We start from the raw sequence: 27,267 nt of genomic DNA on the forward strand, positions 1-27,267 counted from the left end.
CATTTAGTAGGCTACAGTGTAGTGTAAACATAATTTTTATATGCACTGGGGAACCAAAAAACTTGTATCACTATCTTTATTGAGATAGTCACTTTAGTGTGGTGGTCTGGAACCCAATGTTGTAATATGTTTGCAGTATCCGTCTACATTTTCATAATAGTCTATAATGTACCAGGTATTGAACTGAGCTCCAGGATAACAAGGGTTACAGAAAACATCTATACTTTAGAAGATTATGATTTCATAGTAAAATATACATTTCAGACTTTTTATGATACAGGTGGTTAAGTTACAACTTGATCCACTCCTAATTATAAAAATCATAAAATTTGTAGTATTTTAGGTCTAGCTTCTTTCATCGAGGATAGTGTTTTTTGAGATTTATCGATGTTGTCTACTGTGGTAATAGATTTGTTTATTTACTTTTATTGCTGAGTAGTATACCATTATATGGATACCCTACTTTGTGTTTATTCATTAGTCATTGGGAGTTTGATTTGTTTCTGGTTTTTGGATATTATGTATAATGTTGATATGAACTTACACATACATGTCTTTATGTGGACATAGGTTTTTGTTTTTCTTTGGTAGATAGCTTGAGCCTAAGGGAAAATTACTAAATCATATAGTAAATATGTATTTAACTTTCTAAGAAATTATTTTTCAAATTTATTTTAATATTTTTATATCCCTACCAATAATGTATGAAATCTTGGCTTCTCTAAATTGTTGATAATATTTGGTGTTGTCAGTTTTTTAGATTATCACCATTCCAGTGGGTATTAGTGATAGTTCACAGTGATTTAATTTATGCTTCCCTAGTGACTAAAAATGTAGAACTTCTTTTCATGTGCTTAATAGATATTTGTATGTCTTCACTGGGGAATTATCAGTTCAACCGTTTTGCCCATTTCCTATTTAGATTGACTGGTCCTCTTATGATTGAGTTGAGTTATATTGTACATATATGTACTTTATCAGCCATATGATTTGCAAATATATGCTTTATCTGTGACTTGACTTTTCATTTTCTTAATGGTGCCATTGGAAGAATCAAAGTGTAGGTTTGTTAGCATACTCAAAGTTCAGCCACTTTTCAAGACTGACTTCTTTCACTCTATGCCAAGCTCCTTCAAGTCCTCTCTGGGCATGCACACAGCTTTTTCATTAACCAGGGATGTGTGGATGGCTTTATATAGCCATTCTGTTGAGCTCTCAATTCTAAAATCTTTTTAATCTTTTAAATTTGGACTCATTCTATTTTAAATCTTTTTCTCCAAAAAGAAAATTTAAATTTTGTTTTTTATTATTCCTACATCTCATACTTATCTTACTTTTAATAATCTAATCATTTCTTTATTACTTCTATATAGTGTCAATTTGTTCCATCTATGATAGATGATGTAATCTATATGCTTCCTTCTCACTCTTCCTACTATACCTTTCTCCCCATTCTTGTTCATCATTATTATTTTTTGTATTACAGTAGCTTATAATGTTTATGTTATGTATTGGAAATTAGTTCTATGTTTAAATGAATTAAAAAAACAGGCTTTTAATCATGCTTTCACTTTTCACATCTTGATTGGTAAAGCTGATCCTATTTTATTATTATTATTTATTTTATTAATTTTTTGTGACAGGATTATTGGAACTATGTTCTCTGTGAGTGTCTGCATGCTTGAAAATATGTCTCTTTCCTTTATATGTGGATGATGGTTTAGATGCTTTGCACAGCGTTTGGGTCCTATTTTTTCCCCAGAAGATTTGTAGACTTCAAAATGTCCATATCTTAAATGTTGCTTTATAGAAGTTTTAAACCAGTTCAATTATTTTATCCTTTTGTAGGTTATTTCCTTTGTTGGGAGGGGAAGTAGAGGGTTTAGAAGTCTGTATAATTACTAACCTTTGAACTGCCTTTGTTCAGCTACCATCAGTATTAATGGGTCAATATTAGTTTTTTTTCTCATGAATTCTTTCCTTTCAAATTTTAGACTGAAAGTTCTTTTTAATATTAATGTAGTTTTATTAAAACTAATAAAAACATTTTGAAAACTTCTATTTCACTTCTTCTTTCTCTTGTTTAGGGCATTAGTTATTATATTGAATCTTCTTTTTCTACTTTCTGTTTTTCATTTCTCACTAATTATTAATATTTTTAACTTTTATCTTCCACAGTATTTTTTAATGAAACATATGCAAACCAATGGTTTTAAACTTCATAGAATTCTTTCATGTTTTTCATCAATATTTTCTTATTTCAATAAATCTATGTTGATCAAAAGTTTCATTTTGAATACATTTTAATTATATTATATCTGTTTCTCACATACAATTTTTTTGTTTCTTTATTTTGCCCAGTTAACATTTTTGAACAATATATTCATCCTTGAAAATCAGAATTTTTCTTTATTGTCCAACCATTTGATGATGGATACAGTGGTATAGTGACCAAAGGAATGTACATTAGTAATATTAAGCTCAAGATTTGGTCTGTTGCCCACTTCGAAATTTTTAGTCTCTTTTCATCCTTAGTGAAATAAAGTGGAGTACTAGAATGATTAAAAATGATAATATAAATTATTTAAAAGACAAATTTAAGCAAGTTAGTGATGACTTCAGCAAAGGTATCTGCCTACTGTAATGGAAAGAATAGAGAATATATGAGCCATATTTTGGTAGTGTCTTTTAGATGAGATATTTAAGACAATTTTTGAAACAATGAGAAATATCTGTTAGAGAAAGTTGAAAGTTGTAGAGGAATGACTAATATTATAGAAGAGTAAAAGGACATGAAGGGTTCAGAGGCAGCAAGAATTGTACTTAGTTTCCCAAGTTGCAAATCAAATTGTTTGGACAAGTAAAATCAAAACACAATAAAATAATGACAGTTACAAATAAAATATCATTGCATCCTGTTGTTTCCGTAGACTTTTTTACAAAAATTTAAGTAAAATAAATGTGTGTAGGTAAAATGAAATTTTGAATGCACTTTAACAGTTAGAGCATTTCTGAAGTATGTGTGTAGAAATGAAACAATCTATGCAAATTTAAATGCAAATTTGTATGCTTACATTTTAAAATGCTAATTAATTGTAAACAAGAGCTCAGTAATTACCTAAACTAATTTTGTAAATTCTGTACACATATAAATGCTTGGCAATGACAAGGAGGGCTATTCTCCAAATAATTGGCATGTTGACAGTCCCTAATCCAAATATCATTTTTTATTGATCACAAATTAATATTAATTGAAACAAATTTGATGGCAATATATAAAAATAGAGAACTTGTTTTAACATTTTAAAAAAACAAATATGTGCCTGAATTGGTCAGAAAATCTATGAGTTGGATACAGAGGATTTTGGATTTTCTGGGAGCCATACACATATCTTGTAAATATGAAATAAATTAAACTCGACTAGTGAGTTATATTGCATGACAGAACACTTTCATATATAAATGTGAAGGATAAAGCCGAAAAGTAAAAATGCATTGCTGACTCCTTTGCTTTTGGGTATATAATTACTTACTGCTCTATTATTCCAAATTCATTAGCTATTCATAGGTAGATTGCTCATTGAAATGAATTCATTTGTTATTGATTAGTATCATATATCTTGTAATTTTTTTGTCTCTGAAATTTACTACCAGGTAGTGAATAAGAAAATTTCTTTTCCTGTCTCACTTTCTTCAAATAGTTTTAAAACTAAAAGTATTTTTGCTGAACACATACATATCCCTCTACATTCCCCTACAGAATAAATATAAAACATTTGACATTTTGTTAATTTCCACTCTTAGTGCTCTGTGGATAGCTTATATTAATATGATGAATCTCTAAACAGGCACTTCCACTGAAATTACTCTAAATGTTTTTAAGTGAACTCAAAATTGGAAATACAATGTTTATAAAGCTATTCCATGACACATTTTATATCAGAAGAAACTAGGTAGAAAATATTATCACTGTAAATCTGTTCAGTTTTGCTATATTATTTTAAAGTTTTAGACAGTTGCTATTATTGTTTCTATATTTTGAAAGCATCAATAATTTTGTGTGAGTTTTCTTGAGTACACAAGCATCACATCCTACATTGGCTTACTATAGGTTTTAATATAAATTAGGCAAAAAGGAAAGAATAAACTGCTGAAGCATTTGGTGGTCATAATCATATAGAGAATATATAGAGACAAAGACAGTCTCTCTTTTGAATGCATAAAATCATGTATAGTAGTTTATTTTTTTTTAATGGAAATCCAGTTTTATATAGGGGATTCTGGAAATATTGGGAAAACATCAGAGTTATTGAATCTAATCTATAATATAACCCTTACTCTACAGGTGAGAAAATGCAGTTTATCTGAAATAATATACTACCTACTTCCTCCTATTCTCCCATAAAGAAAATGATGAAATTGAGAGCCATTGGATATTTATTAAGCCAAATCCTTTGATGTCTAGGATTATAAGTGTTTGCTCAGAGGATTCATATTTATGTGTACTGCAGATGAAACATTTCATGATGAAAATTTGGGAGAAGCAGTTTTAAATGCCCCTGGAAATGGTGTTCAGGATACTGGTAGCCTTGGCCAACTCTAATAAATCTGGTAAATATTTATGCATATTCCTCCAGATTGAACAGAGACACAGTTTTAGAGAACTATATTTATGAGGAAAAAAAGATGATTATTCCCAGTGTGAAAACAGTGAAGATTCTCTTGGGACTTACTGTAGATCCTCATAAATATGTTCAGTATAGCCTCACAATTTTAAGGCGATAGAGATAGCTTAGTAACTAAGGATCTTCCTAGAAAAGGCCTCCATCTGGAAGCTTTAAATTTTGGTGATTTCCTCTTATATTTAATTTTTCAACAGTCCCAAAGTAAAATGGAGTAATCTACGGTATTACTCTATTCAGTATTCAGCCTTCTGAAGTGACATTATAGAGACCTGAAGATCACAGTATTCTTCATACTACTGGCATATACCTGAAAGAACCATATCATATGGAGGAATTCCAGGTGGGGAAAAGGGAACTTCTTTAGCATTGCTGGAAGTGACAGAGGTGGGCATACTATGCTGTGGAGCAAGTTGTAAGTGGAAATCCCTGGAAGCCAGATGATCAAAATTTTCCTCTTACCTCTGTTTAAATGAAGAAGTAAACCTAAAAAGGAAGTTGGAGGAGGGAGAGAGGGTGAAAGCTAATGGTTCTAAGGCACATTAATAAAGAAAGATATCTTGAGAACCTATATTGTGGAGAGCTTAAACAAGACACTATTTGGGGAGAATATAGAAGAAAGAAGTTGACTTAGTTTGTCATTTTATTAGCAGGAGACTATTAGTTGTCATTTTCTTGTTATACCATTGTAATATCATTAATATTCACATAAAGACTTTGAATAATTGCAATATCATGAAGTGCTTTGGCACAATCAAAGGGAGACTAACTAGATCATGCTCAGTATAATTCTAGTGCTACATTATCAATTTTTATTTTTTTAAAAAAATAAATGCATTTTATTATCATTTGTTATTCAGAATTTTTATTTAAGATGATTACTTTTTATCTTAATTATGTGTTATTTATAATCAGAATCTTGTAAACAGGAATTTAACAGAAAATCTGCATGTTATGTAAGTAACACTAAATGTAATTATCATTGCAGAATTTTCTGCAAAAGAGTCAGTCAGTTTGGTGAAAAATCAGTTAAGCAAGTACTTATAATTGCCTATTTAATGAGCCAATAGTGTAACTCATTTGTGTGGTATAGACTTATAATTAAATATTTGGAGACTAATATGTAAAGAGAAGAAGCATGTATGTTTGAATTTTAGTACCTTCACTTAAGAAATATTTATATTTTTTCTTTTTCTTCTTCTACATACATATAATGGAACATATCTCTCAGTTTTATTGTAAAATTACATTAAAAGACGCATATGAAGTTTGACACATAATAGTTGTTTAAAACTTTTTCTTCCTTATTCCTCTTTATCCCTAAACAAGCATTTAGACAAGATATTTAACTACAAAGAAAGTGCTGCCATTGTTGGTAACACCTTATTCAGGGAAGTCTTCTCCTTCATTTTTTCCCTTACATATGCTTATATCACTTATCTCATCACAGGCATAGCTCAGAAATAGTGAGGTTTTTGTTCCAGACCATTGAAATAAGGCAAATATCAAAAAAGTGAGTCTCAAATTTTTGGCTTCTCAGTGCATTTGAAAGGTATGTTTACACTATACTGTAATCTATTAAGTAGGTAATAGCATTATGTCTAAAAAATGTATATATCTTAATTCAAAAATGCTTTATTGCTAAAAAATGCTAACCATGATCTGACAACACAGAGTTGCCACAAACCTTCAATTTGTAAAAAATGCAATATCTGCTAAGCACAATAAAGTAAAGCACAACTAAACACTCAAAAATTATTGATGCTTTCAAAAAACACTCATTCTCCATTGAGATGCCTTTTGCAACTTACTCTTCCTCTACTCTTTGACCACTGGAACTCATTTTTTGAAGAAGATATGAAGATAGGGCAGTATAATTAAAATATCTGATTATAGTAAGATTTGGATTCTTATTGTTATTCAGTCCTTTTCATTGATTACAGCCTATATAAAGAGAATTTAAGTAAACCTAACATATCCCATGCCAAATCCTTTTATTTTGTGTGTTTTTAAATTTAATAATGTATCTTTCTATTTGTATAAATGTAGATAGACACAGATACTCTTGTGTAAATGCTATATACGTTTTTTATTCTTCTGCCCTATTTCCTGCTGTAACACTTAACTGGTTCTTAAAATTTTCTGCCATATTGGGACTTCCCTGGTGGTGCAGTGGTTAAGAATCTGCCAGCCAATGCAGGAGAGACATGGGTTCGGTCTCTGGTCCGGGAAAATCCCACATGCTGCTGAGAAACTAAGCCCGTGCGCCACAACTACTGAGCCTGTGCTCTAGACCCCACTAGCCACAAATACGGAGCCCATGTGCCACAACTACTGAAGCCTGTGCATATAGAGCCCATGTTCTGCAACAAGAGAAGCCACCGCAATGAGAAACCTCTACACCACAATCAAGAGTAGCTCCCGCTTGCCACAACTAGAGAAAGCCGGTGCACAGCAACGAAGACCCAGCACAGCCAAAAATTAAAAATTAATAAATAAGTAAAGTTTATTTTTAAAATTCTGCCTTATATATTCATTAATGTGCTGAAAAATAAGGACTAAAATGAAGAGCATCTTGACAGAAGAATTGGGAGAATTTTTAGTATTATGTGAAAAAAAGAGACTAGTCAGCTATGATTTCAAGGAAATGAATTTGAATTGTTAGTAAAAAAATATTATCCAGAGTTCTAGAGTCTCAAACTACTAACTTTGGAATTCAATGCCTTTATTATAAAGAAGCAATAAAGTTGTAGGAATTCCATTCAGATTCCATCATATTATTTTGATTATCCTCAGTAATGATAATGTCTTAATTCTTTTGATAGTAATTTATAATTGTAAATATCTCATACTCATTCAAATTTTCACCTAACCAAAAAAATAAAAATAAAAATTCTCACCTAGCAATCAAGGTATATGGTTTCTGGTAAAATTTGTGGTATAATTAAAAATAATGGGATTGTTTTACAGAAGGCAATACCAAAAAAGTTGTTTCAGTCTATACCAATGTTATTCAGTATTTATGGAGCTCCCCACATACACTGACTGGTTCTTATGACAACACTAGTTTAGATATATGAAACTTATTAAAATTATTGAAAATTATAGTCCTATATTTATGTGCATATTATTGGAAATCAAAAGGCATGCAAGTCTTTGTGTAATTGACTGTGTTTTATATATATATTTATATATATATATATATATTTTTTGCTGTACGCGGGCCTCTCGCTGTTGTGGCCTCTGTTGCGGAGCACAGGCTCCGGATGCGCAGGCTCAGCGGCCATGGCTCACGGGCCCAGCCGCTCTGCGGCATGTGGGATCTTCCCAGACCGAGGCACGAACCCTCGTCCCCTGCATCGGCAGGCGGACTCTCAACCACTGCGCCACCAGGGAAGCCCAACTGTGTTATATTAATGCTTACAAAATAACTGAATTATTTGCCTGAGTATTAGCTAATATAATCAAAGTTTAAACCATTTTCTTGAATTTTTAACAACATTTTTTCTCCATGTCTTAGAAAACACTTGTTATATGCCTTCAACATAAATATATTTCTTTCCAGAAAAAATCCTCTGGCCCCCTGATTTGGTTTAAGAGACAAATATGTGCAGTCATAACATACTCTAATTCTCCTTCATAGTCATATGATACATGACAACTTTTGCAGTTGATTCTTTAAATAACTTGTAACCCTATAGTGCCTGGTATGGTGCACCATCTTGATCTTCTACTAATAACCCAATTGCTAGGGTATTGAGTACTGATGACCTATGCTTTCATTCCTTTGTTGAAGGTAGCTGCTTTACACTTTACATCTGGTCAGTAAGGCAATATAAAACATGTTCCCCTTGCCTCTATGGAGAACGTTTCTAAAGGGCTATTTTAGCTTCACCACTCTCTGTGGGACTGACTGAGGCCACTATAGCAGGTGCATCACAGTTCAACATCTCTCTCTGACCAAGTTTACTTCAAATGAGAGCACTTCTCATGAAACCTGCTGCATGCAAATCTCAGAGTCTGTTTTCTAAGAACACAAACCTAAGGCATTTCTTTCAGCAGGGTCCTAGGAAGCAAGAACTGATATATAATCGTGCAGTTGGACCATTCAACACCAGCTGGCAGTGAGGGCCACATCACTGGTAGTATGGTGAATATGGATAAATCCTGGAATTATCCTGCAATGTCATTATAATTTTCATGAGTATAATATGGTGAATTAAAATAGGATACCAGTGGAAGTTAATTCACTGATGAGTGTAACATATCAGGCCTTTGAGAGGTATAGAAAAAGTAATTATAAGTAAAATTAATTATAATAAGGATGACATTTGATAGTTGTTGTGGGGACAATCAATGCATTGGAGGATGACAGAGAAAGTCTGAGGGTGATCGACCGCCAATTTAGGTGAAGTGTAACAGCCATAGGATGCCTTTAGCAGCATATGAAACATTTCACACCTCAACTATAGGGTACTAAAAGCTGTGAGTTGAGCCAAATACTTAACTGGGGAGAAGCAGAGCTCTAAGAAGAGGTTAATATTTAATTAATTTAAGTCTGTTATGCCAGTGTCAGAGGACTGTTTGTATAGAATTGTAAACTTGCAATATCAGATGGACATCCCTGAATTAAAGCACTTGAGAATCTCGAATCACAGATCCTACTACCTCTTCTTGGCCTATAAAAATTACCCAATCCTTTTAGTTGAAGGCTGACTCTTGCTAAGGACAATATAACCACCTTTGCCTTGTCAAACAATAACAATACTTACTAGGGTTTATCCCTATCTCTCTTCCTAGCTATGAAACTAGTAGTTCAATTCATACCATTACCTAAGAGATAAAAAACACTATACTCCATTGGAGTTGCAGGAGCCTGATAAGTATATAGGAGAATGGATATTAAGTTTCCTGGATTAAGAGTAGGATGTAACATAAAGTTTGATAAGGGACCGATTATCATTTTGGGAGCACTGTCTTTGGATACGAAATTTAAAACTTTGTCAGAGATCCAGAGGTGGAAGTAGAATCAAGAGAGAGATCTGCTTACATACAGCTGTTTTGATTCTTGAAAGCCTGGAAATAGTAAAGATCTATACTAATTGAAGTAGAAATTCCAGGACTTCCATGGAAGCCAGTGAAAAATTACAATAAAAAGCTCAGAAAAATGGGCAGGATATCTCAGAAGGCTGAAAACATACAAGCCAAATATATTCTGTGTGATGGTATAGAAATCTCTCTATTTACCAGAGTGAGAAGAAATGTGCTGGTAAGAAGGGTACTAGTATCTCTGAGAAGCTCAGTGGTGCCTTCTCTTTGTAGTTCATGGCTAGGAGAGGCTGTTTAAGAAGTGGGTCCCCTAAGAGTAAAGGTGAACATAGGATTCCTATATAACAACATTCATATAGTGGCCTTTAACCATCAGTAACAAGGTAGAGGCTATTATTTTAATAAGTGGCAATGACAGAATGGCAGCCAGAGGGTTTGTCTTGTACAGAGCTATCAAGATGGCTACTAGGATATGGTGTCCCTAGGGAAAAGACAGAAGGGTAGCAACAAAGGAATTTTTTAACATACACAAGAAAAATAAACCAAAGATGACTAAATTTATAAAATAAACCAGGATAGTAAGAACAGTGGCAGCAGTGAAAAGTTACAATATCTTGCCTACTTTCTATTTTCAGTTCTGGAACCCATCATCAGGTGGAAAGTCTGAGTCCTTAGGAAGGAGGACCCTGCGTCACTATAGAAAATGCATATAATAACTCCTTCCCAATCCTTTCTCAGAGAGACTTATGTTCATTAATGAGTAATATAGTGGGGACAAGAAAAAAGTGGTATTTTGTGGAATATTGGGTAATGGGTCTAATCTATCTTTAATATCCAGGGACTTAACACATCACTGTGGCCTCCTGTTAGAATGGGTCATGTAGGGGGTACATAATAAATTGACTCCTGGGCCAGGTCTAGCTCACAGTTGTTCTGCTGTATCTTCAAATCAAACCAGTGGTAATGTGCCTGGTCTAAAATACTTGACTGAGCCCACACATTGTTTTCTTGGCTTGTCAGATAATAACTACTATAGTGGGAAAACTCAAGAATAAATCTCTAAAATTGTCCACCTTATAGGCCAAGATATTAAATAAAAAATTATATCAAGACTTCTGCTTCAAACTATGAAGGCTCATTTTTAGGGAGATTGTCCTCTCTTCATAAACAATTAGAAAACTAGAAAAAAAAGTATGTGAAACAGCAGTGTTCAAACATTGAACTAGAGTCAGTGCAGCACTTTGTCCCCTAGAGAAAGAAACCAATAATGTGAGCCCTAAATTTTACCTTGCATACTGCCTGGAGATAGCTTCATGGTTGCAATGAAGGGAGAAGAAACCCAAACAGCACCCAAAGACCTGAGTTGGATAGACAGAGAGAAGCCAAAGCAGTTAGGATCCGTGGAACAGAATATCAGTGATTAGAGACCTGTACACAGAAAATTTGGAGATCTGAAGAGGAATCGCCTAGGTTATTTTTCTGTGTATTGATTTGCTCTTGGATATGGTGATACTTTTTGAGGCTGGAAAAGACCTACTAGAAAACAACAACATGAATAATTGCCCAAGCTCATATAAAACTAAAATTATTATAAAGAAGATGTGGCACATATATAAAATGGAATATTATTCAGCCATAAAAGGAAACGAACTTGAGTTATTTGTAGTGAGGGGGGTGGACCTAGAGTATGTCATACAGAGTGAAGTAAGTTAGAAAGAGAAAAACAAATATTGTATGCTAACACATATATATGGAATCTAAAAAAAAAAAAAAAAAGGTTCTGAAGAACCTAGGGGCAGGACAGGAATAAAGACTCACACGTAGAGAATGGAGAGAATGGACATGAGGACACGGGGAGGGGGAAGGGTAAGCTGGGACGAAGTGAGAGAGTGGCATTGACGTATATACACTACCAAATGTAAAATAGATAGCTAGTGGGAAGCAGCAGCGTAGCACAGCGAGACCAGCTCTGTGTTTGTGACCACCTAGCGGGGTGGGATAGGAAGGGTGGGAGGGAGACTCAAGAGGGAGGAGATATGGGGATATACGCATAGGTATAGCTGATTCACTTCTTATACAGCAGAAACTAATACAACAATGTAAAGCAATTATACTCCAATAAAGATGTTAAAAAATAAAAATAAAAATAGAAAAAAAAATAAACTTTATATATGTCATTATAAAAAAAAAACACTAAAATTATTCATCTTTCCAAGAGTCAGAGTAGAAAGTCCTTGTAATAAAAAGGGATTAGGTAGAGTACTCAGATTTATGCCTTCATTGAGGAGCCCTAAAGTAGTCTATTCTGTGTACTAACAAAGCTTAAAAATAAAATCATAGAGGATCAAACTAATCTGTAAGTGGACTGCATACCAAAACAAAGCCCAATACTCTTAAAAATGATGCAAATTTCAGTAATCACAATATAAAATTCACAATTTCAGACATCCAATAAAAAATGAGAAGGCAGGCAAAAAAAACCCAGAAACATATGACCCATAACCAGGAAAAACATATTCAGTAGAAGTAGAACTAGAGATGGCAGAGACAAATGAATTAGCAGGAAAGCATTTTAATACAGCTATTGTGTCTATTACTAATGTGTTCAGAGATGAAAGGGAAAGGGCAAACATAATAAAAAGAAAAATGGAATATATAAAATCTCTAAATGGATCATCTAGAGATAAAAAAAACAAAATGTCTGAAATGAAAATACAGTTGGTGGAATTAACATGCTGGGCACTAGGAAAAAACAGTGAATGTGAAGCTAAGGAAATAGAAACTCTGCAAAATGAAAGCAGAGAAAGAATAATTGAAATTGAACAGAGCATTACTAACTAGTGGGAAAATATCAAGATGTCTAATAAGCAGTTGGGGTTCCAGAAGGAGTCAAGACAGAAAAGAAAAAAAATTGATGAAATAATTTCCTTGGATTTTCCAAAGTATGAGAAAGTTATAAACCACAGATCCAATAAGCTCAGCTAAACTCAAGAAGAATCAACAGAAAGAGAAGCACGAGCCATGTCTTAATTGATTTACTGCAAACCATTAATAAAGAGAAAATATTAAAAGTAACCAATTAAAAAGGAACTTATATATATAGATACAAAATATGAATATTCTCAATGAAACTTTACAATCTGGAAGGCAATGAAACAGTATCTGTAAAGCACCAAAGAGGAACAAGCAAACAAACAAAATGTGGATAATTTGAAATTTTATACCCTGAAATAATATTTTTCAAAACTTAAGGCAAAATACTTTTCAGACAAACCAAACATGAAAGTATTCATTGCCAGAAGAACTGCACTGCAGGAAATGGCCAAGGAAGTGTTTTAGGCAAAATTCAAAGTTAAACAAATGGAAATATGGCTGTAGATGAAAAAAAAAAGTGGAGAAGGCCACAAATAGTAAATTCTGAGTAAATATAACATACACTATTTCTTATTTTGTATCTCCTTAAATATTTAACTATTCAAAGTAAAAATAACAGTGCAACTATGCACTCTTGAATGTATAAGATTTGTAGAAGGAGGATGGAACTATACTATTGTAAAATTACTAAACTATTTGGAGAATTAGTATAATATTATTTAAAGGTAGAGTATAATATAACTTATATGTTGTAAAATCTAGACTAAGGGTCAACAAACTATGACCTGGGGGCCAAGCCTGGCTCACCCCTATTTGCTAGGAATATTGTTTATTTTTAAATAAATATTAAAGAAAAAAAGGTAGATGAAGGAGAAATAGGAAAAGGATAAAAAGTAAAAAGTAGTGAAAGGTAGAGGTGAAAGAGGAGGACGAGGAAGATAAAAGGAGGTGATTATATGTGACCCTTCAGTGTCTGGCGAATCTTTTTTCTAAAACATCAGATAAAAATATTTTAAAATTTGTAGACCACATATGATATAAGGATACAAATATTAGGATATGTAAGTCACATATTTTTCTGGCCCCTGCTATGGAGCATAATCAAAGAAGTAAAAAAGATAAAGTCAGTAAAACAATAGTGGAGATAAAATGGAGTCATGACTTTTATAATAACAATTGTGGCTTCCATTAATAGTCCTACTATTATCTTTCCTGCTGGAGTTGTATGTTTTAATAATGAAACTAAAATATATCCTAATGGATAATAGGAAAGAAATGCATTTAACATATCAGATTTTTATGAAAGTAAAATACTTGATTGTTGGTAAAATATAAATTGGCTACATTGTTTAGTTAGAGGTATTCATGAGTCAAATACAATTAAACATAAGTAAACTTCTTTATTACCTAAATATAATCAACCTCTAAATTTTAAAACATCATTAGAAATACAAAAGGAAATTAAATTTCAGCAAGTAATAATTACTAATGCTTATTCAATTTTTATTATGTGACACTGTACAAAACACTGTAAATAATTTATTTGTAGTCACTCATTTATTGTTTATACCCTTATAAGAACGGTGCTATTCTTATCACCATTTTAATGATAAGAAAACTGAGGCATAGAAAGTGCATCTTGATATTAGCAGTATGTTTGATAAGGTTTTTCAGCTTCTTTTTAAAGTATTTCTGCATAGCACAGAATTTGTTTAGCAAATTTGATCAATAGAAAGAGCACATATATAATTAAAAGCAAAAGTTATTAACTTGTTCACACTGATTTGATTAAAATGCTCAAACTATGTGTAGCCCATGGTGAATATATAGTAATTTTTCTAGTAATGGACTGTTCAGTACTGTAGCATCTGGCAAGGTTTGGTGACAGAGTGGTGGCTACTACTTCAGACAGGATGGTGAGTAAAATCCTCTGATGGGGTGGTATTTTAGATGTGAGCAATCCTCAACAAATCATTACACAGGCATTTATTAAATCCTTCCTGTGTGTCACTGTTTTAGGCTACAGAGATACGGCCCCAAAAACAAGGGAGATGAGGCCCCTGCCTCTGAGGAGCTAGAATGACAGAGACAGAGCCGGAGGAAACAAGTAAGTTAATTTTATACATTAAGCGCTATAATCAAACAAAATAACAGGTTTTTTGTTGTTGTTGTCGTTTTTTTTTTTTTTTTTAAAGATAAGCAAGTGGTATGGGTGAGGAGAAGTCACTGTTTTTAAGTGGCCTGGATATCTTTTAAAGGTTTGACACAATCTGAGACCTGAATGTGCTGATCTGTGAACAAAGTGCTCAAGGAAAAGAGTGATCAGGGGCAAAGGCTCAGAACCAGAGACAAAGCCAGGGAGAAGGCCTAACTCTTCAAATAACGAACTGTGTAAATCTGAGCAAATTCATTGACTTCTCTGTACTGAGTCTTCCTTCTCTGTAGTAAGTTGGTCTAGATGTCCACAGACTATTATTCTAGCATCACCAATCTTCTTTATGTTTCTTAATCCTTTTACATTTGTTAAGACTTTGTTAAATTAACATTTGTTAAGTGGCACACAGGGTGCTGGATGGTAAGCACAAGCAACAATAGACCACAAGAGAAATTGAAGCAGAGAAGTTTATTACTCACAGGTTCTGGAGGAAGTACAGGGCATATACCTCAAGGGACCACATGTGGAAGTCAATGCAGAGAGCAGAGAGAGTGATAGGGCCTGGGCCATGTCCTTCTATTAGGGTCTGTGAGTGGAGTGCTTTGGGGTTCCTGGGCTAAGGCCAAATTGGTCAATTCAAACCAAATGACCAGGATTTTGGTAAGCTCCATGGGATCTTATCTAAGTGGTATCACAAGGGGAAGGCACTGGGAGGCAGGGGAACCTGTTGAGCACAAGGGCTGTTAGACATCAGAAACTTAAATTTGCTTGTGACTCTGTGGGCTGTTATCTAGGGTATGCATTTGTGCGAGGGTGCTAGCATCAATCAGTTTAAAGTTCCTGCAGCCCTCTTGGTCAAACAAAATGACTGCTCTGGCAGCAAGATCATGGAGTAGCTTACCTAAACTCTCAACAACATTATATTTGATGTAACTAGTTTTGCAATTCTACCCTGTATTTATAAGCAGATAATAGTTAAAATAAATCTGAGTGCTCCATTTGGAGGGAAACAACAAAACAAATTCAGCTTCTACTTTAGGTGTTAAGTCTCCTCTTTCTTCCTTACTCTTTATCCTATTTATGAGACTATTATATTGGCACATTAGCAAATTTCTGTGATATAAGTTCATATATTTTATTAATTTTTAAACTTTGTATACTTTGAAATATTATTTATAGATAAGATACATGATTATAGGGTTATATTTTTTATTCTCATTTACAATGTTATTCCACTTTATCATGTTTACATCTACCCTGTTACTCACTCTGGTTATGTATTACATATTCCCCCCAAAAATGAGTAATTTATAAAATTATAGTTTCCTAATAGTCAATTTGAAGGCATTATTATTACTATAACATGTTTTAGGACAAGTGCTCTAAATTCTGTCATTTAAAACTGGGAATTAGGGCTTCCCTGGTGGCTCAGTGGTTGAGAGTCTGCCTGCTGATGCAGGGGACACGGGTTCGTGCCCCGGTCCGGGAAGAGCCCACGTGCCGCGGAGCGGCTGGGCCCGTGAGCCACGGCTGCTGAGCCTGCGCGTCCGGAGCCTGTGCTCCGCAACGCGAGAGGCCACAACAGTGAGAGGCCCGCGTACCGCAAAAAAAAAACCAAAACAAACAAACAAAAATACTGGGAATTAATAAAAAAAATTTCTTTATCTCCAGAGGTATTGGTAAACAAAATTTTCATCAAGAACATTGACGGAATAGATTATACCTCTATCTCTATCTCTACATCTACTGCTATATCTATATCTATCTTTAAACTGTATTTATTTGTATGTTAATTCATTCATGCCTTTACTAAGCTAACTACATTTACTACTTTTTGTGAGGTAATTAGAGATGAAAACTATGATTTATTTGAAACAAAAGGATTGTGATCATTGTAAACCTGTCTAGCAGGAAACATTTGAAGATGATAATTCCCTCAACAGGAATCTACCTCATACCTATAGTGTGACATACATTATTAAAGGCACAGGAATAATATTCCAGGAATTGCAGGCTGCAGTCATATATACTAACAATCTCAGGTATAATCCATGAGTTTAATGACTCATCAAACGTTTTTCTCTTCAAGCAAAAAAGATAGGTGATGAAATCTGGTCATGGTCAACTTCCTCAAATACAAAGTCACATATTGAAATCCTACATTGATATTCTTACAAAATAAGAATCCTGGTTTGGATAAACTCTGTCTAATTTGGACTAGGCAAGTTTTGTGATGTGACATTCTATGACTCCCAAATTCTAAAACAAAACTCATGAAGCGCTTATAACAATCGTGAAAGTTGTTAATTGGAATTAGGGAAGATGCCAATGTAGCAAAGGTGGCAAAAAAATAATTATTCAGCCTGTCCTGTTAGAATCAAATAATCAAATTAAATAGGCAATTTCACATGTTATTTCATTCAATTAAAATAATTCTCACAATAACTCAGAACCACTAAATTGATTAGAATTCTTTTGTCTCAAGGAATATAAATCTACTCAGGCTAACTTAATTTTTAAAAAGGAAACTTAGCTTAATAAATAGTTATAACTTTAAAAAAGAGAGAGAGGAGGGAAGAAGGAAAAAGTAAATAACCATTTCTAATGAAGGTCAGGAATTTTCAGTCCTAGAAATTTCCATCAGGAACATATGGATTGCATATTGGAGATTGCATGGACTTTAGCCTTACCTCAACTTGACATTGCACTCAGGATTTAATTTATGAGGAGTTAAAGGTTGATTGCTTTGACTGGATCACCTGCCCACCACCCTCTCATAGCAGGTAATAGTAAGTAAGAGGTGACTGAGTTTCTATGAACAGCATCTTCCCCAGAACCACATAGAATGAAGCGTGAAAATGCCCTTTAGGAAATACAGTGATTTTACCAAACAAAGCGGAAAAGGATGCCATATGGAAAAAGAAGAAAATCTTCATAACATGTGTAAGTCGAATTGGTTTCACGGAGATGGAGGTACATTAATTTTGGCCAAGGCAAAAGAGCTTGTAAACAGGAATTTTCCAAATTTCACTCTCTTCCTTTTCACAATACTTGTATGGCAAAGTTTAGGCCATAGTTCACAATTTAACATTTTACTGAACAGTGAGCTTTGGATAGATGTCTGAAACTTGGAAAATTACATATTCATGCCCATGTGATTACAAAGATGAATATAGATACATAGAAATTAGAAAAACAAATATTTTATAGATATCTTTTATAATTAAATGGGTTGTGCTTCTGATTCTTCTGTATTCTTCTTGGGATACCCAATTTCAAAGTGAAAGTCTCTACTATAATTTTAGTCTCAATGGTCAGCCAAAAATTTTAAAAATAACCTGAAAAATGAAAATTTATTTTATCAAAGCTTCAGTTTTAAATACAAGGCATAAATTTTAAATTATGGCCTAAAACTGATGCTCAACATGTGCCACAGATACAGAGATCATTTTTATCATTATTAATCATGTTCACTGGCTGGATATAATAGGTATTGTAAGGAAGATGTCAGAAGCTGTAAATCTTAAAGCACATTGAAGAGGGCAAGGTAAAAATTTAAGTTGTAGTGTAGAGTAACATGTTTTCTTGCTGTTTTTATTTCTATGAAAAATTGAAAAGTTTTATTTGCACAGCTTTATATCAAGATTATTAAAGTGCATTCTCAATTACCCCAGAATATTTCACCATTTTAATGTTGGAGGAAACAAAACCTTTATATATTCCCTGTATATATATATATATATATATATATATATATATATATATATATATATATATATATATATATATATATATATAAAACATACTTTAATTGGGAAAACTTTTGTTCATGGAAATATTTTTCATCAATCATTTCCATTAAAAAAAATAAAACAATTGAAATGACAAAGTATAATTGGTAAAAATAAAATTCATGGAATTATGTAACCATATTTAAATACTTCATAGGTATATAGGACAATACAGATCTAAAAAGATCTGTCTATTATCAGTAAACAAAATTGGCTTTTTTATCATAATGGGAAAGACATTAGATTACTTTTAACATAAAACATGCCTCTGTCAGGCATTATACTGTATGCTTTGCATTCATTTCTTTTTAATAAGAGAACATTATGACTGTGAAGTTCAAGAAATTTCTCACAGACAAAATCCAAAATCCATAAGGAAGATTTAGCAATGTTTCTGGACAAAGACATAGCTCTTTGGCTACTGGAACATGTTTTGAAGTTCATCTCAAGGTAGTATTGAGAAGAAAACCATTTGAGAGCTCTTACAATGTAAAGCAGTAAGTGATAACAGATTACACAGAAGAACAGTCTAACGTAGAGGTTCAGCTAAGACCTTTCAGGAGCGATGAATTTGAGAATTAATTAATATAAGCAGGAATTGGTCAAATGAAGTATGATAAAGTGTATACACATCTGGAAGAGGAAATCACACACATGAAGGTCCAGAAGGAGCAAATCACATAGCTAGAATGTCTTTGTAGATTATGGTGCCCATGAAAGGGAATGGAGATATATGTTTCTGTAGGGGGGATATATTTGAGGAAAAGCTGAAGTTTAGATATATTAATCAGATGTATCTGTGAGATTTCCAAGTAGAAAAGCCAAATGGAAAATTGAATACGATTATTTGGAGCCCAGTGAGAATTCTAGACTTTTTTGTATAAGTTTTATAACCATAAAAAAAAAAAACACTTGTTGAAAATCTGTGTAGTATACTAAGACCTGGAATATCTATATTAAATCAGATCATTCTCTGACCCCATAGATGTTAGTCTATTGGGTAGTACAAAAATAGATTTAGAGGAAATCTCTGAGAAAGTATATAATTTGCAAAAGGCAACAGCTAAAGGATTAACCCTTGAGAATATTTAAGGCATTATCAGAACAATATGCATACATAAATAAGACTTTAAAATATAGCCAATAAGGAAACACAAAAATCCAAAGAATAAATTAACACAGCAAATTAGAAAAGTAAGACTGTTAAGAAAACAGAGTGACCGGTTCTAATACTACAGAAAGTTTATCAGTTAACTCTCCATTTTCTTGGGCTGAAGGAAGGTCATCGATGATCTTAGGGCTATTTTAAGGTGCATGTAACTAGCTAAGAAGTTAATAGTATGTGGGAATTAGAGATTATGAGTGGAAACATAAATGTATTGATAGGTAAGTAGATAGAGGAATATATGATTCAATTATTGTATTTATTTTTAATTTGAGAGGGATGCTAAGCAAATAAAGAGAGAGGAAAAAAAAGTAGACGTGAACCCCATTTCCGCTAGGATAACCATGAATAACAATGTAGGATTATTTAAATGGAAATCATTGACAGGAGACATGGAACTAAATAAAGGAATGTCTTGTCAGAAGGCCTCAATTTTCATAGTGAAGAAAGACACAAAGTTCTTAAAGTGATAGATGAAGATATATTAAAAGTTAAATTAAATATTAAGGTAGTCACTGAGAAAATGAGGAAGAAATGACTAGAGTCTTCTGGAAAGACTGTTGGGTATACAAAAGTCACATGAAGATTTAACTGTGTTTGAAGACCAGGATCAGTGTTACTTATGTGGTATCTAGCCTTTGTTGTTGTTTTGTTGCCATCATCTTTGAGGTTATTTTAGCCTATTTTAATATGTTTGAATGATTTGAATTATTCTAGAGTTCTTGTTTGATAGGGGTTGTTAGGAATGAAAGAAGTAGAGGTTTGAAGAGCAATAGCTAAAAGTTTACATCATGGAATCTTGGATACATTGAGATGCAGGTAGAATAATAAGCTTGTTGCTCATACTAGATCTTAAGGTTCTAATATTTGAAAAATAAGAAATTGAGAAAGAAGGAAAAGGGAGATTGTAACCAGGAAACAGAGCATACAATATTAAATTTCAGTATGCGTGTGGTTTCAGGTTATGACAGCTTATGACAAAGTCTGGTGTGTAACACTGGATGAGAGTTACAAAAAGGAAATAGAAGCAAATTATTCTTCATCTGTAAATTTACGTATTATTTCATGCAGTTATGAAAATGATTGAATAATTAAAAAATCCAAAAAGTTAAGCATAGTGGCTAGCATGCAGTATATATGTAATAAATATTAACTTTTTTATATCTATAATTATTTTTAAGGTCTCTGTTACCATCTATTTAGTAGTTGTTAGTCTTGATGAGTGTCTACCTTTTCAAAGGTAGCTTCAAGTAAATACAGCAAGGTTAGAGGTAATCTGTAATACAAGACTGTTCACTGAGTCTTCTGGAAAGGAGAAGATGTTAAAAGAGAAATATGCCTCTGTAAAACTTTTTCCCAGAAGAAGATAATGGCAAGGTTGTACCTGAGTCATCAGGAAAGCTACTATTCTTCTGGAAAGTCACAGAGTCAGAAGAAATCATGTGGTCAAAGGAAAGAATAAATGCATCACATATAGTCTGTTATTAATGCTAAAAGCAAATACTATATCTTCCAAATATTTATATAGCATTTTGTGCAAATCAATATCTAAGTGCCTAGTAGGTGCTCATACATACTAGATAGATAGATAGATAGATAGATAGATAGATAGATAGATAGATAGATAGAGGGAAATGACTGGCTGATGGAGTAAATGACAAAAAAAATCAAACCAACACATGAATAAAAATCAGAGAGGGACTTCCCTGGTGGTCCAGTGGTTAAGAATCCATGCTCCCAATGCAGGGGGCCCATGTTTGATCCCTGGTCAGGGAACTACATCCTGCATGCACAACTAAGAGATCCCGCGTGCCTCAACTAAAAAGATCCTGCACACAGCAACCAAGATCCCGTGTGCCGCAACTAAGACCCAGCCAAATAGATAAAAATAAATAAATATTAAAAAACAAACAAACAAACAGATATTTATTCCACTGACTTTAAGTTAGCAGAATACCTATAGCCTCTTTTGGTTTTATACTGGAAAAATAGCACTTTGTTTTATACCTTGAAAAATACAGTGTTTTTTTTCTTTGCTACGCAAGGTAATAAGGTTAATATTAATTAATATAGCAAACTAAATTCAAGTAAACATATTCAGTTTTTATAATCCTGACATATATACTATATATACTCTTATACATATAAAAACACACATTTTTGCTCTCTTCCATGATTTTTTAAACTTACTACTTATTTCTTAATTTTGAGCAAAGAAGATGGTGTTTCTCATTACCCTAAATATGAATAATAAATTTTCAATCTATATGAAGCAAAGATGATGAATGTGAACATAACTAGTACAGCAAAGCTATATCCATCATTTTAGTTTGGAGCTTGTTATAATAAAATCTTAGTTATTACTAGTAAACAGAATCAATGGATTATTAAGTTTTTTTTAATGTAAAGAGTATGTTTTCTTTCCTCAAAAGGCTTTTGCGTGTCATGCTTTTACTACTTAACACTTTGTATAATTTATTGTATGATTACCCCAAAATTATAATGACTGCCAGTATAACTGAGGATTTTTAATGAAAAATCATCATGAGATATACATACTTGGAAAAAGCAATGTATGCCATATGATAATTTCTTTGACACAGGAACATCTCAATAAATGAACACAACCACTAGTAAAATTAATTTATACTAATTCCTGAAATGCAAACACACAGAGACAGACACATACAGGATATTTTTCTTAAGTAAAATGGATTGATAAATGGCTTAAATATCTCTGCCTTTATATATTCAGTGACTCTCAAAAAATCCTTTCCTAATTGATTGGCTTCAGCATTTATTTTTCTTTTAAGTGTGATCCATGTGTTATAGTTTAGTGATGAATTAAATATTCACATAATGTGGAAACATACAAATGATAATTTGCCATCCTACATTTTGGACCCTTATTCCATGACCTATTTTTAAACTGCTTTATTAAGTTATGACACATTCACCATAAAATGTACCATTTAATGTGTTCAATTCAATGGTTTTTTAATATATTCACAAAGTTGTGCAACCAACCCTGCAATCTAAATCTAGACTTAATCACCCAAAAAGGAACCCTGTGCCCATTGACCGTAACTCTCCACATATTGCCCTGCCAGCCAGCCGTATACAACCACTAATCTACTTTCTGTCTCAATAGATTTGCCTATTTTCACTTCTATATAGGAAGTCTTACAACATGTAATCTTTTGTGACCGGCTTTTTTCACTGTGTATAATGTTTTCAAGGTTCATCCATGCTGAGCATATGTTAATACTTCATTTTATTTACTGTCAAATAATATTCAGTTATATAGGTGTATCATATTTATTTATCCACTTAAAAGTTGATGGACATTTGGGTCATTTCTACTTTCTGACTATTATGAATAATGCTAAGTTCAAGTTTTTGAGTGGACATATATATTTTTTTAACATCTTTATTGGAGTATAATTGCTTTACAATGGTGTGTCAGTTTCTGCTTTACAACAAAGAGAATCAGTTATACATATGTTCCCATATCTCTTCCCTCTTGCATCTCCCTCCCTCCCACCCTCCCTATCCCACCCCTCTAGGTGGTCACAAACCACTTAGCTGATCTCCCTGTGCCATGCAGCTGTTTCCCACTAGCTATCCACCCTACGTTTGGTAGTGTATATATGTCCATGCCACTTTCTCACTTCGTCACAGCTTCCCCTTCCCCTTCCCCATATCCTCAGGTCCATGCTCTAGTAGGTCTGTGTTTTATTCCCGTCCTACCCCTAGTCTCTTCATGACATTAGGGCATATATTTTTATTTCTCTTGAGTATTACATAAGAGTGAAATTATTAGGTCATGTGATAACTCTATATTTACCATTTTGAAGAACTGCCAGATTATTTCTGAACTATTTTTCATTTGCGCCAGGAGTGTATGAGGGTTCCAATGTCTTCACATTCTTGCCAACATTTTTAATTGTCTGACCTTTGATATCACATGTTCGTATGTGTGAAGCAGTAGATTGTGATTTGGCATTGCATTTTCCTAGTGATTATTGATGTTACACATCTTCTCATGTGCTTGATGGCTATTTGTATATCTTCTTTGGAGAAAAATCTGTAGAGATCATTTGCCCAGTTTTGAATCAGATTAGTTGTCATTTTATTTTTGAGTTGTAAGAGATCTTTATGTATTCTGTATACAAGTCTGTTATCAGCTGTGTAATTTACAAACACATTCTCCCTTTCTGTGGATTGTCTTTTCACTTGATGGTATTGTTTACTGCACAAACATTTCGAATTTTTTTTTTTTTTTTCTTTTTTGCGGTACGCGGGCCTCTCACTGCTGTGGCCTCTCCCGTTGCGGAGCACAGGCTCCGGACGTGCAGGCTCAGTGGCCATGGCTCACGGACCTAGCCGCTCCGCGGCATGTGAGATCTTCCTGGACCGGGGAATGAACCCGTGTCTCCTGCATTGGCAAGCGGACTTTCAACCACTGCGCCACTAGGGAAGCCCAAACATTTCTAATTTTGGTAAATTCAATTCATCTAATGTTTTCTTGTATCATTTATGCTTTCAGTGTCATATCTAAGAAGTGATTGTCTAACCAGGTTCAAAAATATTTCCTCTGTTTTCTTCTAAGAGTTTTATAGTTTTAGCTTTTACATGTAAGCCTATGATTTATTTTAAGATAATTTTTACATATAGTGTGATTAGATGCCTAAATTCATTCTTTTGCATTTAGATTGCAGTTGTCCAAATCCCAGTTGTTCCATTGAATTGTTTTGGCACATTGGCACTGTGATTATGCCAGTATCCCACTGTCTATTAAACTTACTTTGTAGAAAGCCTTTAAATCAGAAAGTATGAGTCCTCCAATTTTTTTCTTCTCTTTCAATATTTTAATGTTGTTTTGGCTATTCTGGTTCCCTTCTGTGTGTTTATGAATTTTAGGATCAGCTTGTCAGTTTCCTCAAGAAACCAACTGTGATTCTGATAGAGAGGGATTGCATTAAATCTGAAGGTCAATGTGAGGATTATTGCCAGTTTAACAACAAGTCTTGTGATCCATGAACATAGGATGTATTTCCTTCAGTTTAGCCCTTTTTACATTTATTTAACAATACTTTGAAATTTTCAGGGTACACATTTTACAGAATTTTTTTTAAATTTATTATAAGAATTTTGATAATTCTTATAATTATCAAACACCAGAGCACCAATTATATGAATGAGCCATCTGGACCTGGGCATTTCTTTGTGGGGAGCTATTAACTACTAATTCAGTTTCTTTAGTGATCTATTCAGATTTTTTTATTTCTTCTTGAGTCAATTTTGGTAGTTTATGTCTTTCTAAGCATTGGTCTGTTTCATATAAGTGATCTATTTGGGGGGCATACAATTGTTCATGTGTGTTTATGTTTTATTATGTCATTTGAAAATACATATTTAGTTATTTCTTTCTAATCTACTTTCTCCCCCCCACCCCTTTTCCCCTAATTTCCTCCATCAGAACCTCTAGAACATGTTGAATATAAGTGACAAAATTGGACTTCCTTGTTTTCTTCCTGGATTTAGGGGGGAGGGATTGCATCTTTCACAATTAATTATGATGTCAATTGTGGGTTTATTTGTAGACACCCTTGATCAGGTTGAAGATATTTCTTTTTCTTTTCATTGTTAGTTTGTCGAGGTGTTCTTTTTTGTTTTGTTTTGTTTTCTAACTATGGAAAGGGTATTGAATTTTATCAAATTCTATTTCTACCTCTATTGAGATAATAAGTTATGCACTTTATTTCTAGTAATATGATGCATTACATTTATTGGTTTGATATATTAAACTATTCTTATACTCCTGAGATAAATCTCATTAAGTTATGATACATAATATTTTATATAATTTGCTTGTTTCACTTTGCTAGTTATCCTCCTAAGTGTTTTTGCACTTATATTCATAAAGGATATCGGTATGCAGTTTAATTTCCTAGTGATAACTTTATCTGGCTTTTGTATCAGTGTAATGAAAATATTGGGGAATTAAGATAGATAATATTATTGAAATTATAAAATATCTGAACATACAAAACACAGATAATATTATAATGGACACCTATTACTCATGATCATATTTTAATAAATATCTTTTTTTGGCCTATTTGCTACACATTGATCTCTCTTTAAAGAATTATGTATTACAACTATTACCTCACTGTTGCCTCCCCAAATTATCCCCCACCTCAAATATTAAAATTATATTTGCCATGAATGGTTATATAGTTTCCTACTTGTGAGCATACATATATATTAATATATTAAAATGATCTATCTTTATATGGGCCAAGCTTTTAAAAAACTGCTTATTTTCTCTCTTCATTATATTGATCAAATTTTAAAATTCTTTTTTATTCTTTAATAGATTAGAAGATTTACATTGTACTCTATTCTTTTAGTGAATAATTTTATGTTTTTCACATGTATACTTGTTTTAACAGTCTTAATTGAATCAGTACTTCTACAGACTTCCTAAACAATACAAGAGTATTAGGCCATTTAAAATTGAATCACTCTTGGGAATTCCTTGGTGGTCCAGTGGTTAGGACTCAGTGCTTTAACTGCTGTGGCCGGGATTCAATCCCTGGTTGGCGAACTAAGATCCTGCAAGCCAAGTGGTGTGGTCAAAAAAAAAAAAAAAAAAAAATTGGATTACTCTTTACTTCATTGCATGTTGTTTTATATGATTAGTATTTCATCTTTGTTTATTTTATCCTGCTATATTATTTGTTGAGCTAATTTCAAGGAAAGTATTTCTTTTTATTTTTACAAGTATTATTTGCTTCTTTAAAAACATTACTCTTATTTTTCTAAGGGGACTTATTTTTACTTAAGCTTCTAAATGAACAAATTTGTATTTTTTTACATTGTAATACTATTTTCTCAAGTCCTTTTTGATCTATTCTGCTGATTGTCATAATTGTCTTTTTTGTATTTTAATTATGGCATTATAGTCTGCATGGGTTCTTTCTCTGTAAGAAAACCTTGAGGTTTGACTGTGAAGCTGCCTTTCCAGATCAGTTTTGCATTAGTTTCTGCTAGACACCTAAAATATACTCTAGGCCTTTGACCAATTTTTAATGCAATTTCAAAACTCGAGGTTTCCCTGAATACTTTAGTATAAATTTGAATACCAAATTTGCATGAGTTTTAAACCTACAGCTTCAGATTCTTAGGGAAAATACTTTTCCTTTCTTTCGGACTCATACATAATCAAACGCATTTCCCTATCATCTCCCTTGCCTGCTAGGTGTCTTTAAAACACTACTCCACTATGATTCTGAGAATTCCAAATTTTTGCAGAAATGGTAGTTTCAATCCCCTAAGACCTTGCTTCCTATGCCTGTGTGGGAGGGTGGAGTGAGGGGGTCATAACACTTTTGCCACTAGGTTACATCTCTTACCCAAACCCTACCCCATTCCCAGCCCTAGGAGACAGCAACTACTCTACTCATGATTTTACCCCTCTGAGATTCTTTTTTTTTTTTTGCAATTTCATCTTCTTGTGAGCATTTGGGACATATTTCTTTC

This window comes from Kogia breviceps, chromosome 2 (genome assembly GCF_026419965.1).
Source record: "Kogia breviceps isolate mKogBre1 chromosome 2, mKogBre1 haplotype 1, whole genome shotgun sequence".
Taxonomy (NCBI): domain Eukaryota; kingdom Metazoa; phylum Chordata; class Mammalia; order Artiodactyla; family Physeteridae; genus Kogia; species Kogia breviceps.